Source organism: Bos taurus, chromosome 2, assembly GCF_002263795.3.
Source record: "Bos taurus isolate L1 Dominette 01449 registration number 42190680 breed Hereford chromosome 2, ARS-UCD2.0, whole genome shotgun sequence".
Taxonomy (NCBI): domain Eukaryota; kingdom Metazoa; phylum Chordata; class Mammalia; order Artiodactyla; family Bovidae; genus Bos; species Bos taurus.
In genome coordinates this window covers 74,981,518-74,996,630 of record NC_037329.1, presented here as the reverse complement: position 1 = coordinate 74,996,630, position 15,113 = coordinate 74,981,518, and the positions used below count along the sequence as shown (strand labels likewise).

The 15,113-nt window shown below is 39.5% G+C and overlaps 1 pseudogene; it reads right to left on the bottom strand.

Annotated features, from left to right (window-relative positions):
- Window positions 1-7,318: 7,318 nt before the first annotated feature.
- On the bottom strand, window positions 7,319-13,885 carry LOC101902632 (immunoglobulin superfamily DCC subclass member 3-like; annotated as a pseudogene).
- Window positions 13,886-15,113: the final 1,228 nt, after the last annotated feature.

Here is a 15,113-nt window from a genome sequence, read left to right as displayed (position 1 = left end):
AGTGGTTTTAGTTAGACAGCTGGAGAGTATAGGGGACAAGGCACATTCACTAGCTTCAGAAAGGCAGCAGGAAAATGTCTTGACCATGTACACCTATGAGTTTCAGTAATGCATTGATGGGTTAGTGCTTTGCCTATGCACATGTGAATTTTAGGCCAGAAGATGGAAAATGCCATGATCGGTCAGTTCCAACAAGGAATTGGGGAGGTGTTGCATCTGTGGGTACTCTCCAGCTTTAGTAAGGCAATGGGATAGCATCCCAGTCTATTGCCCCTCTATATCTTAGCAAGGCTGTGAAATGGTGTTACCTCTGAGCTCACTTACCTATCCTAGTAGGGCAGGTGGAGAGTGAAATAATGGTATCTGCCAGTACCCCTGCCGCCCAGGAGAGTTTCAACTATTCCTTGATATTCAACAGATATTTTTGGATGAGTTTCCTTCACATAGAGTCTAGAAGCTTTCAAACTATTTTCTCACTGGATCTCAGAGTAAGTGGGACTGCATGTGAACCTTTTAAAAAGAGGGTCTTAATTTCTTAAAGTATTTCTGTGGGTGCTTAGTCACTCAGTCATGTCTTTGTGACCCCGTGGACTATAGCCCGCCAGGTTCCTCTGTCCATGGGCTTCTCCCGGCAAGAATATTGGTGTATGTTGCCATTTCCTCCTCCAGGGGATCTTCCCAACCCAAGGATTGAGCCTGCGTCTTCTGTGTCTCCTGCATTGCAGGCAGATTCTTTATCTACTAAGCCATCAAGGAAGCCCCTTGAATTTTAGTTCTGTTGGTTTCCTAAGGCAGATATTTTGGGGCTTCATTTCTCCACTACAGATTCCAAGAGCATCAACCCCTCACTCCTCCAGGGGAAGCACCAGACTGGTAAGATTCCTCCATATTTTATATCGCGTGTCACCGCACCAGAGGTTCACAGTGAGACCGTCTTTGCTTTGTCTTGATGTGGTCCTTTAACCCTTTCTTGTGAAGAAGCAGTTCATCTATTTTTTTTGGATCTTTTTCAAAGGGGAATAATTCACATGTAGCTGTAGATCTGGTGTGTCCATGGGAAGAGATGCGTTCAGGATCTTCCTATGCTGCCATCTTGGGCCCCTCCACTTAATTTTATTCCTTTCTGTTCTTTTAATATTTTCTTTTTCCTGTTTGTATTCACTCTCTTTTCTTTGTAAATTTAGCTTATTCTTCTATTCCTAGTTCCTTAAATTGGGAGCTTAGATCATTTATTTAACACTGTTCTTCTTTACTAAGTATTAATGTTATAAATTTCCCTTAAATCACTGCTTCTGCTATTTTCCACATTTTTGTTATACAGAGCTTTCACTTTTATTCAACTTAAAATATTTTATAACTTTCTTTGTTACTTCCTTTTTAACCCTTCAGTGATTTAGACATAAATTATTTAATCCCCAAATATTTTAAGCTTATCAAATATTGCTTTTGTATTAATGCTATTATATATTATAGTTTAAGAAAAGACTTTGAATAGTTTCTAGTCTTTTAGATTCATTAGTGGTTTTCATGGCCCAGAATACGATTTATCTTGGTGAATGTCCCAGGTGTATTTGAAAAGAATTTCTATTTTTATGTCATAGTTATGCTGTATAAATGACAATTTAGTTCATTTTTTGACATTTTGATTCAATCTTCTATACTTTTATTACTTTTCTATCTACTTGCTCTATTGATTGTGGAAAGAGATGATGATGTTTCCAACTATAATTGTAGAATTGTTTATTTCTTATTTTAGTTCTATCAGTTTTTCTTTCATTTACTTTGAAACTCTGTTACTAAGGAACCTAAATAACTCTGTTATTTAGGAACCATGACAGTTATTGGAGAATTGATTTTTCACAATTGCTTAATGTCTCTTGTTATCCTTAGTAATAGTCATTGTTCTGGAGCCTACCATTTCTCATATTAATATAGTTATTCCAGACTTCTTTTGATTATTGTTTGCATGGTATGTAGTTTTACATTTTCTTAGACTTTTGGCATATATGTGACTTTATACTACAGCTGAGTATCTTTTATACAGCTTATAGTTGAGTCTTTTTTATTCTTTACACAATCAGGTAAAATCTGTCATTAGATCTCTTTTTAGGTCATTTACTTTCTATGCAGTTATTTATATCAGTTTCTTTAGCTCTAATATTTTATTACTCATTTTCTCTTTTTTCTTTCTGTTTTTTTGCCCATTTATTCCCACTTTATTATTTTTCATTATATAAATAAGTTTTAGGATTTCATTTTAATTTACATACTAAGCTTCTGGTGATATTTCTTTGTATTATTGCTTCATTCTTTGCTTTAGGGATTACAACATACATATGCCTAACCTTTTGCAACCTAATTTTCTTAATATTTTAGTACTTCACATGAAATTCAGATGTCTTAAAAACATGTAAGACTCCTTATTATTACCACTCTCCTTTATTTTATATTTGTCAAATATATCTATATACAGTGTGGTAATTTTTATTTTTAATATTTATGTGTATATTTACAAATAAAAAATAAAAATTACCACATGATAGTAGGTTTTTTATTATATTATATATATTATATATAGATATAATAGTTTGAAAACTAAATATTTAGGTGTATATTTAGAGACTTCCCCAGTGGCTCAGTGGTAAAGAATCTGCTTGCAGTGCAGGAGCCGCAGAAGACTCAAGTTCAGTCCTTGGGTCAGGAAGATAACCTAGACGAAAGCATGGCAATCCACTCCAGTATTCTTGCCTATAGAATCCCATGGACAGAGGAGACTTGTGGGCTATTGTCCAAAGGGTTGCAAAGAGTTGGGCACAACTAAAGAGACTTAAACACACATGCGCATGTGCACATCTGAAAAAATATACACATAAATATTACAAAAATAATAGTTATATATTTACCCAGGCACTCATCACCCAAGTCATGGAACTCCCTAGTTGAGTTTCACTATCGGAAATAGCACAAGAGGAAAGATAAAAATAAAATATGGATACCCCCTGCCCTCTTTGGAACATGTGGTCTCCTTTTCTTTACTCCTGTGGCTAGAAAGATGAGATTTCAATTGGAGATTTAGTTGACAGCATGCTCACTGCTACACAGCCTCATGACTGGAGAGTTCCTTCAAAGCAAAGTTGCAAAAGAAACAAAAAATTGAGAATCCCACACACATACAGCTTGGTTCTCGTATTTTTTTACTTTTATCTATAAATCACTTGTAAGGGTCCTCAGGTAGTTGATTTTTTGCTTCTTATCCAGTTGCTTAGTAGAAGACACAGGCTAAAGAAGGTATACTTGACTGAAAGAAACATAATCCCATGTATGTTTCCCAGCATGAGAAAAAGATTTATGTCAAAATGAAAAACTACTCATGTTACATGTAAAATAGAGCACATGACATATTGATTTCATATAAGACTTTGGATTTATGCAGTAAACAAGATACACAAGCTTTATGTAAATTTAATGAAAAACATAGTATTTAAATTGAAATGTGCTGTGTGAGGAAAAAACATTTTTTGTGTGTGAATTGCTAGGAACCAGATAAACTGGATATCATGTGAATCTATAGAAAAAGTTTCTCCTTGACCTTTCTGAGTAAATTTTACTGCTATGATGTGTACCCCATAGTTATTTAAAGAAATTATCTTTACTAAAAAATACAGGTGAAAAACAAAAGGACATGCTTAAATGGAGTTTTCATGATTTGACATAAACTGATTCTGGCTCTTAAATATTTTATTAATTTGTTTTTTAAATGATGCAAAAAAATACATACAGTGAAATTACAGAGATCAGAGTTTAGGATTTAAACTTTCAAAGGAAAGATGTACAACAAGCATAAATGCTATATCTATAACAGAGTGGTTTGACCTCTGTAAACCTTGTTTTCTTTTTTTAAATTTTATTTTATTTATTTATTTATTTTTAATTAATTTTATTTTATTTTTAAACTTTACATAATTGTATTAGGGAGGAGGGTTCAGGATGGGGAACACATGTATACCTGTGGTGGATTCATTTTGATAAATTTTATTTTATTTTTAAACTTTACAATATTGTATTAGTTTTGCCAATATAGAAATGAATCCGCCACAGGTATACCTGTGTTCCCCATCCTGAACCCTCCTCCCTCCTCCCTCCCCATACCCTCCCTCTGGGTCGTCCCAGTGCACCAGCCCCAAGCATCCAGTATCATGCATCGAACCTGGACTGGCAACTCGTTTCATCATCTCTAAAAATGGAATAATAACTTTACTCTTTGTTAAATTTATTTGGCAGGTTATATAAGCAAGCATTTACAAAGTACTTCACCATGCTTCTAGTGCTTGATGCTCAGTAAATGACTGTTGATGTCATTATTATATTCTAGTATTGTATCAGATACTAGGGAAATGAACCATAATGAAAACACATACCAAGTCTGAAGAAACAAGTAGAAAAACATACTAGTGAAAAGCTATGTAACCACATTGTAATCAAGTTATTGAATTACAACACAATAATTGTAGAAGCTTTAATATAATAAATGCAACTGAATGTGGAGATGGAAGCAAAAGGCCATTTTATTATGTATGTTATCTCACACTATCTACATGAGGTTTTCCATCAATATGAAAAAAGATTACGTAAAATGTTTAAAAAATGAGATCTCATCAATGTTGGGGTAAGAAAAATCTCTAAGGTATATCATTATGAAGATGCAGAGATACAAATGATTGTATGCTGATTATGCTGCCATTTGAGTAAAATGAAATACACTCATGCACATATATATGATTATTATTGTAATGATACATTGAGAAAAACCACAAACAGTATTTGTCCTGGAGGAGAGATGGAGTACAGTAACAAAACAGAGATTTGCTTTTCAACTTAAAGTTTTCAAAATATTTTCCATTACTTTATATTGTGTCTTATGTTATTAGAATTTTAATAACACAGTTAGGGGAAATATAATGTTGGAAAGTATTTTTATGTATTAATAAAATGTATATAGAGTAGTAATTCAATAAAGGCTAATATTTTAAGCACCTAATTAATAGTATCATTTAATTAAAGAGTTCCTTCTAAGATCCATTAGCTAATTACATTTTTTATTTATTATTATCATCCTTCCAAAATTCTTGGTGAATTTCCAGAACTTCCTTAAGGTGTCAGAAATATTCATTGATCTGCATACAGACTAAACTATTATCAAATGTCTTACAATTTTCCAATATTTCTACCATTCCTTTCATTTTTCCTGTAGTTTGCTAAGCTCAGAATGACATTCTCTGCTTCCTTTATGACTATTCTATACATGAATGAAGTAGGGATTTCTGAGACTCCAAAATCCAAGGGCTTTACTTCAATAAACTTTGCTCAGGTAACCATGCGTTTCTCCAACTAGGTCACCGGGACTCTGGATTGAGGCCACTGCTTCATCTTTGCTGCTCTAAGACATATATTGGGTCTCTTGGACTTTTCCAATATTTTAGTTTGACTTCTTCTGCATGGCAGCATGGCATGAACCTATTTTATGTATGTGTATTTTGTCACAAATATGTATATATTTTTAAAATATGTATATATAAATTATAAATACACATATGTGTATACATATACATATATATGTAATTTCAACCTAAAGCACATTGGGCCTCTTATAGGACTCATGATTTTAAAGTAAGTTGTTAAACTATAGGAGTTTGTAGCAGACACAGCAGGCTGCCTATTAAATACTCATTTTCTCTTTGTGCTTACTAAGACAGCCCCAGTTCTAATTGGGGTGACATTATGCTTTGCTAAAAATATGCTTTTTACCAGCCCATCTGGGTGCTAGGTAACAGCGATGTTGCACATTTCTGTACAGGGCCACCCCCTCAGTCATTCAGGGTTTCAAGCGAATGTTTTGTGGGCCTCTCTTTCTATAAACAGTTTGATTAAAAATATGTTACAGACTTCTGGTGAGCTGCATTAGACATATTTCTCCTGATGAATGCAACTGAAAATCCTGATTATTATATATAAAACAAACATAGAAAGATGCTGAATGGTGAAGAAAAGTAGATAGCCTGTCTAGGAATATGGTAACATAGGGATGATATAAGGTAGTAAATTCTTTTGGTTTTCTCTGTCTTGTATATACCAGACTGTGAAGCCAACCACCCGGAAATGTCAATGGACACAGATTTAAGAAAAATAAATAAAAAATAAACAAGAAAAGCCTGCTTTCTCTGTTAAAGGGCCAAGAAAGGATAGACATGCAAGGAAAAATGTCTTGGAAATAACCACTCTACTCCAGTAAAACAGCACACACACACACAAAAAAAAGGAAGTACCCCACTCTCAATTCCATCAGCAAAAACTGAGTGGAAAACCAAAATTTCACAAGGTGTCCCAAACTCCTGGTCAGGGTAACGTCAGAGAAGGCATGGTCAGGAGCCAGCACCTTCCTCACCAAAGATCTTGGAGTGTCTTAATAAGTTCACCACTCTGTTCAGACTAAGTTGACAGCAGAAAGGAAATCTATAGATCTCTCCCACCCATGAGTAACAAACAGCCTCTTTCCTGACTGCTTGGAGGGATGGCAGAGGGGCTCTTATGGAGAGTTAAATTTCTACTAAGGCTTACTGAGAACAGTGCTACCTTCTCCATGGTATCAGTGGAGGCCACGTGCAGAACAGTAAAAGAACATCTCTGTCTTTCCTAGCCAGGTTGATATAAGTGGCTGCCTAGATAGGAAGGAATTTGGTCTACATATAAACACCTCTAAGGAATGTGTTTTTTTTTTATTTTTTTTTTTTCACTTTGGCTATAGGGATTTTATTCAGTCAAAATGAGTGTGACAAAACCCAAGATGGGCCAGGTGGCCCCATCTCCCCTCCCTTAGATCCACACTTCCCTGGGGACAGGGGATCCCAGGAGGAAGGGGGTGTGGAGACGACACTACAGGGACCAAGGGGCACTGCCTGGGAGGTTTGAGGTGCCCGGGTCTCAGGCCCAGCGTTGTGTAATTCACCTTCCTCTCTCTCTCTCTTTTTTTGATTTTATGTTTGTTCTTTTTTTTAAAGGAAAACATTAGTTTAGTTCCAAGTCATGTGAGTACAAGCAGAGGTGAAGGGGGGCCTTGGCCCAAGGTGGGAGCTCCTGCAGGAACCCCTCTGGGTCCTTGGAGGGGTTTCTTGCTGAGGCTACTGTAGGTCTTGACAATCGGAAAGTCAGTCAGGACAGAAATGCAGGGAAGCCCCTATGTGAATTCCCACATGAAAGGAGAAATCTTGCCTTTGACCTGAGAATAGGGGGGTTGCTCCCTCCAGAACCTGCCAGACACTGGCTACTGTCCTGAGGGAGCTTGTTGGGCAGCCAGTCCTCCATTCAGGATGCCAGGGCCTATGTCCTAGGGTGGCAGGGAAGCGTGGGCCTTGGCCTCCAATGTCATCTCCTCCAGAAGGCTGAACCCCAGAAGCAGCAGCATGGAGAGCTGGGTCTCCTCACACAGGGGGAGGGCCTTGGGGGAACAGCTGTTCCAGTTCCTTCATGTCCACACATTTCCTGCCTTGACCCAGCTGGCCTCTCTCTCCCTGTCCCACCCCATTCAGGGCTAGGACACCAGGGTCCCTCTGGCTCCAGGGGCCCTAAGTTGGAGAGAGGTGGTTTTCCACACCCTTACACAAGAGGACCCTGCCCCTTTGGCCAAATAAGAGGAAGAGGACACAAAAGATGATGCAGGTGACCTCGATGTGGATGCTGATGACAATGCCCATGGTGGGTGTCTAGTTGGTGGCCCCCTCTTTCCGACAGTCACATAGTGGGCTTAAGGATGCCCTTTTAGATGCTCCCCTCAAAGACAAAAAAGCAGACTGTGGCATTGCCATCCCCATGCTGGCTGTAGGCAAGCAGCTTCACATCGTACACTGCAGTGGGGTCAAGCTGGCTTAGGCTATAAGAGAAGACAGTTCCAGGCAGCAGGATGGGGCCTGTGAAGGGGGCCTTGCTTGCTGGGTGGTAAAAACACCTTGAAGCTGCCCTCTTGCTAGGCCAACGGGTGCCAGGGCTCCCACAGCAGCTACAGGGTGGAGCTGCCCAGGACCCTCACTGACAGTTGAGGGGAGAGTTGCAGTTCACCTAGAGTGCTGGCCAAGGTGGGAGTGAAGGCTGAACTGCACCCGCCTCCCCGCCCCCCGCCCCAAGGTGTGTAGACTTTGATGTAGAAACTGTAGGCAGTGGAAGGCTCCAGTTGGCTCACCAGGTGCTGGAAGGTGCTCTTGCTGATGACTTCCTGATGCTCCAGCTCTGGGGAGTCGGCAGCCTTCCTGATGTATAGACTCACAATCTCCTTGGTCTTCACCAGGGTCTTGGTCCAGGACACGTGGACCTCAGTGGACAACAAGAGACCACCTGCAGCCCCTCAACCCACAGCAGAGTCAGTTTGACGCTGGCTTAAGAGAAGCTGGCACTGTTCTCAGCCACACACTGGTAAACAGCCTCATCTTCCGAGCGATTCCAGAAATGATCAGGGCCTCTGGGCTCCAGCACCTGTCCATTCTTCAACCACATCACATGAGGGGGCGGCTCACCCTGGGCTTGGCAGGTGAACATGGCTGTAGTCCCAGCCAGCCTGGAGATGGACTGGGGGTGCTGGACAAACTCTGCTGGGGCTTGCACCACCAGCCGGATCTGGGCCCTTCTCCTCACCCAGGTGCCGGGCCTTTTGGCCGTGTAGACATAAAGATGCCTGAGCACTGGACAGTCACGTCTGAGATGATGAAGTTCCCCATGCCTGGCACCTGGGTGCCCTCCACCCTGATGGGGTGTTCATGCAGGGGACTCCAAGACACAATGGGTGCAGTAACACACTCAAGCACAGCAGTCTGGTGCACAGTTAGGGTGAGGCTCTCAGGCCCTACAAGGACTGTAGGCTCCTTGCAGGCCCTGGAGCCCAAGCCTGTCACAGTGAAGATGCCTCTGTCCTTGGATCGAAGGCTGGTTATCTGAAGCACCCTCTTGGGCTGCAGCATGTACCTCTCCTCGTCCGTGTCATTGGGGACTTTGTTCTTCTCCCAAGTGATGAAGGGTTTGGGGAGCACATGGATTTGGCACTGAAAGCGGAACACACTGCCCTCCTCACCCTCAGTGGCCTAGGGATACACGTGGAAGTCTGCCATGGTTGCAGCCTGGATTCAAGCCTTCCGACTGACCACCAGCCCAAACCAGTTCTTAGCCACCTACGTATAGTCCCCCTCATCTGAAGGGCTACCTCCTCCATCCAGCAGGAAGTGGCAGATCATCAAGGACCTATTGGCCAGCACAGGGGAGTGGGGACTGTCCAGCAGCTCCACCCCATTCTTATTCCAGGTGATTAGCACTGGAGGAGTCCCCTCCACCTTGCAACCCAGCATTAAAACAGGCTGCCCAGGGACTGCAACATCACTGCTTGGCTCCACAGCAAATGCCAATTCAACAGAGTGGTCAAGACCTTCGCTCACTGCAGGCAAGAGCAGCATCAGCAGCAGCAGCAGGAGCCAGGATGGCAGCTCCAGAGCCCGGTGCACTGAGCAACAGTGGGGCTCATGTTCTGCTAGACTCGGCGACGCCCAGCTCTGGAGTCTCTAGCAGGCTCACAGTGTTCCGTGGGGCCAGTGCCAGGGCTGAGCCCTAGGGGCTGGGGGCTGGGGCCACATGCTTGCCTAGGAGTGCTGAGGGTGCAGGGGGAGCACTGCCCCTTGAGCCGTCTTGTACCCTGGTGATCAGGAATGTATTTTGAAGAAAGAAACCTCAAGTATTAATAATTTAGTCCACCAAGACCCCAAGATATAAAATCAACACCCTAAAATTAATTGCATTTCTATATACTAGCAGTAAACTTGCAGAATCCAAAAATAAAGTGCAATATCATTTACAACTCAAAAGAAAAAGAAAGAAACCCAGAGGTTTAAATCTAACAAAACACATGCAGGTAAACTAAAAACTATAAAATGCGAATGAAGGAAACAAAAAACTATCTAAAACATCAAATACATTATGCCTCAAAAAGAACCTAAATAAATGGTGAGACATACCATGGATTGAAGGGATTTAGCAAAGTTAAGATGTCAACTCTTTGAAAATTATTATACAAGTTTATCCTATCAAAATGTGAGCAATTTTTAATAGGACAGTTTATTCTAAAATTTCTATGGAAAGTCAAAGGAATTATAATAGCCAACATTCTGGTAAAGTAGATTAACAGAGTTATTCAAGATTTATTACATAGCTTCAGTAGTCAAGACGGGACTTGGGATAGACAGACAGATCTATTGTGTAGAATGGAGAATTCAGAAACAGTTCCATACATTTACAACCAACTGATTTTTGACAAAGGTGAAAAACACTTCAACAAATTGTGCTGGAGCAATGTATATTCATACTAAAGAATTATACCTCAGCTTAAATGTCAAAACTTATGCAAAAAATTAGCATGGAATGAATGACAGATTTAAGTGTAAAACTATAAAAGTATAAAACTTAAGAGATAAGATAACATAGAGAAAATATTCTGGACTCAGGGCTTGTTGAAGAGTTCCTAGACATGACATCGAAACCACAATCCATTAATGAAAAAATAGACATCTGATTTTATCAAAATTAAAAACTTAATCCATTTAAGGTTTAGAACTTGGTGAAGAGTTCATTGATATGACACCAAAACCATAATCTATTAATTAAAAAATAGAATCTAACTTTATCAAAATTAAGAACCTAATCCAACTGGAAATGGGAAAAGCCGTAAAGGGATATTTTATTGAAGAGAATTCTTAGATGGTAAATAAGCAAAGAAAAGATGTTTAACATCACTAGCCATTCAGTTCAGTTCAGTTCAGTTCAATCGCTCAGTCGTGTCTGACTCTTTGCGATCCCATTAATCGCAGCTCGCCAGGCCTCCCTGTCCATCACCAACTCCCGGAGTTCACTCAGACTCACATCCATTGAGTCAATGATGCCATCCAGCCATCTCATCCTCTGTCGTCCCCTTTCTCCTCCTGCCCCCAATCCCTCCCAGCATCAGAGTCTTTTCCAATGAGTCACCTCTTCAAATGAGGTGGCCAAAGAGAATGGCAATTTTATACCACAATGGAATATCATCACACACTTTGTAGAACAGCTAAAGTTAGCAACAGTGACTAAATATCAAATGCTGGCAAGGATACAGAGAAACTGGAGCTCTTATACATTGCTGGTGGGAATGTGAAATAATACTACCATTCTGGAAAATAGTTTGACTGTCCCTTAAAAAAGAGGTTAAACTTACACTTAACAAATGACCCAGCAATTATTTGGGCTTCCCTTGTGGCTCAGATGGGAAAGAATATGCCTGCAATGTGGGATACCTTGGTTCAATCTCTGGGTTGGGAAGATCCCTGGAGAAGAGAATGGCTACCCATTCCAGTATTCTGGCTTGGGGAATTCCATGGACAGAGGTGCCTGGCAGGCTATAGTCCATGAGGTCGCAATGAGTCGGACATGACTGAGCAACATTCACTCAGACTCACTGGACAATTATCTCAGCAAAATGAAATCTTATGTCCACATAAAAACCTACACATGGTTTTTCATAGAAGGCCTATTTGGAGTGGTCAAAACTGGAAACAACTCATAAATTAATGGTTAAACATCTGTGATACTCTGGAATTTCACTTAGAAATAAAATTGATTGAATTACGAACTTGAAAGGATCTCAAGGGCATTGTGTTGAGTGAAAAAGGTCAATCTCAAAATGGCCACACATTACTTAAGTATATTTATATAACATTCTCTAAAAAAAATTATAGTGCTGGCAAAGGAATTAGTGATTGCCAAGAGTTATGAAATGTTGGGGGAGAGGTGTGTATATAAGAATAAAAAGGTAACATGAGAGGATCACAGATGTAGAAAACAATCCTATGGTTACCAAACTGGGGAAAGGGAGTTGGGATGAATTGGGAGATTGGGATTGGCATATACATACTGCTATATACAAAATGGATAACTAATAAGGGCCTGCTGTATAGCACAGGGAAGTATACTCAATACTCTGTAATGGCCTAAATGTGAAAATAATCTAGAAAAGAGTAGATATACATATTACTGATTCGCTTTGCTGTACACCTGAAACTAACATAGCATTATAGATCAACTGTACTCTAATAAAAATTAGTAAAAAAAATAATGAGGAAAAATTTGTGGTGATGGAATGGTTCTGAATCGTGATATAGTGTGGTGGTGATTACATGAACTTATCCCACTTCAGTACTCTTGCCTGGAAAATCCCATGGGCGGAGGAGCCTGGTAGGCTGCAGTCCATGGGGTGGCTAAGAGTCGGACATGACTGAGCGACTTCACTTTCACGCATTGGAGAAGGAAATGGCAACCCACTCCAGTGTCTTGCCTGGAGAATCCCAGGGACGGGGGAGCCTGGTGGGCTACCATCTATCAGGTGGCACAGAGTCGGACACGACTGAAGTGACTTAGCAGCAGCAGCAGCATGCATGTAGTAAAAAGACAATGAAACATACAATCCATCAAAGTCAAATCCTTGGATTTGATATTATACTATAATTATACAAGATGTAACACTTGGGGAAACTTGGATAAAGGGTATGGCACATGTCCCTGTATTATATTTGCAACTTTCTACAAGGCTGTTATTATTTCAAAATAAGAATGCATATTGATATATATTATATACATACATATTATATGGATGTGCATTAAAAACATATAATGTTATAAGTAATGTATATCATATAAAGCATATTATATATAATTGATTTAATGTGCCCATGTAAAGTATACTGATATATCAATTGATACATATGACAGTGTGAAAAGAGAGGTTGTTACATATTTTTTACTATCCAATCAGTATATATGAAGATTCTTCATGAATCCCACCCAATATGAGGTGTGGTAATACATGGTGTCTACTTTCCTTACAAATGGTCTTACTGAAGGACCCTAGTTTACTCTTGAGCTTTTTCCTCTGCTCCTTTTTTATAAAAATAGGAGTTTTCTGGGGAACCTAATACATAGTTTGTGCCTCTCAAATGCTCTGCTTTCGGTATTGACTTTACTTGGTTCCCTTCTTGATGTGTGTTGCTTTTCTTTGAGATTAAATTTTCTCTTTGTTCACTGCCATATTCCCTGGATCTAGAACATATTAAGAAATCACAGCAAAATTTTCTGTGACTGGATGTATACATATGCACTAAAGAAATTAAACAAATTTTTTTCATAGGTGCCAACAAAGTATAAGATGTTCTATGTTGGGTCTCAGAAGGATATATATGTGTCAAATGAAAACACATGAATGGCTTCACCATCCCTTTTTTCTAACACTTATTTAAAAAAAATTTTTATTGACATACAGTTGATTTACAATGTTGTACATTTTTTTAAATTAAGTAATCCTTTGATTGATTAATGAGACATTGTACCTTTGCTTGATTTCTGTAGTAAATATTTATAGGAAAACTCAAATTATTAATCAAACAGGAATATCTTTTAAGCATTTAAATAAACAAAAAGAACCATGTTGAGATAAATTTCTAAATCCAAAAGTTTTGGAGGAAACAGCAAGGATGAAACAAAAGGAATGTATATGTATTTTCATTTTATTTATTTATTTGCCTGTGCCAGGTCTTATTTGCAGCACATGGAAGCTTTTTTAGTTGCTGAATGTGGAATTTTAGTTCCCTGCCCAAGGACCAAACCTGGGGTCCCTGAATTGGGAGTGTGGATTTTTAGCCACTGGACCACCAGGGAAGTCCCAGGAATATATATTTTTAAAATAAAAGAATGTAGAGAAATGAAGAGGAAGAAGGAAAACAAAAACTGAAATACAAGAGGCAGAATGATAGACAGGCTGTACAATGCTCACCCTCATCTTAGTCATCCATAACTCTTGCATAATGAAAAGCTTTTATGTAACAACATAAGAGATTCATCCCGCAGGACATGATTCAGTACAACAAAAATAAAATAAAGGTAATTAGTTCAATGATTTTTCAAGGAGAAACTGGCTGTTCTGCATTGTGCCATGTTGTGATATGCCTGTAGGAGGGACAATAAAATAGGGAAAGAAAAGATAAATGAAAAATGAACTTAATTAAAAATACATGTCATCTCCAGACACACAGATTTAAATCATCCAAGTTGTAGAAAAACAATTTTAAGCATGCAACAATTTATAGAATACTGTTTGTTAATCTGACCTAAGAAATCTAATGAAGATGACCTTTCCAATCAAAGGCCAAGGGAAACTTTGTTTTATAAAATGTTGTATAAAATTATCCATGTGGACTCCCCTGGTAGTTCAGCAGTTCAGACTCCATGCTTCTACTGCTGAGGTCATGAGTTCCACCCTTGTCCTAGAAACAAGATCCTTCATGCCAAGGGACAGGAGGCTTCCCAGTTGGCACAGCGGTAAAGAATCTGCCCACCAAAGCAAGAGACATGGGTTCAATCCTTGGCTTGGGATGATCCCCTGGAGTAGGAAATGGCAACTTGCTCCAGTATTCTTGCCTGGAAAATTCCATGGACAGAGGAGCCTGGAGGGCTATAGTCTGTGGGATTGCAGGGTGTCCGATATGACTGAGTACAATGCTGCATAGCACAGCCAATAAATAGACAAAACAATATAAAACCTGGAAGAATGTCATGTATGGATGTGAGAGTTGGACTACAAAGAAAGCTGAGCTCTGAAGAATTAATGCTTTTGAACTGTGGTGCTGGAGAAGACTCTTGAGAATCACTTGGGCTGCAAGAAGATCAAACCAGTCAATCCTAAAGGAAATCAGTCCTGAATATTCATTGGAAGGACTGATGTTGAAACTGAAATTCTAGTACTTTGGCCACCTGATGCAAAGAACTGACTCATTGGAAAAGACCCCAATGTTAGGAAAGATGGAGGGCGGGAGGAGAAGGGGACAACAGATGGTTAGATGGCATCACTGACTTGATGGACATGAGTTTGAGTAAGCTCTGAGAGTTGGTGATGGACAGGGAGGCCTGGTGTGCTGCAGCCCATGGGGTCACAAAGAGTCAGACACAACTGAGTGATTGAACTTAACTGATAAAAACTGGACTCCAGCATAGTTAATATTTTTTAATTA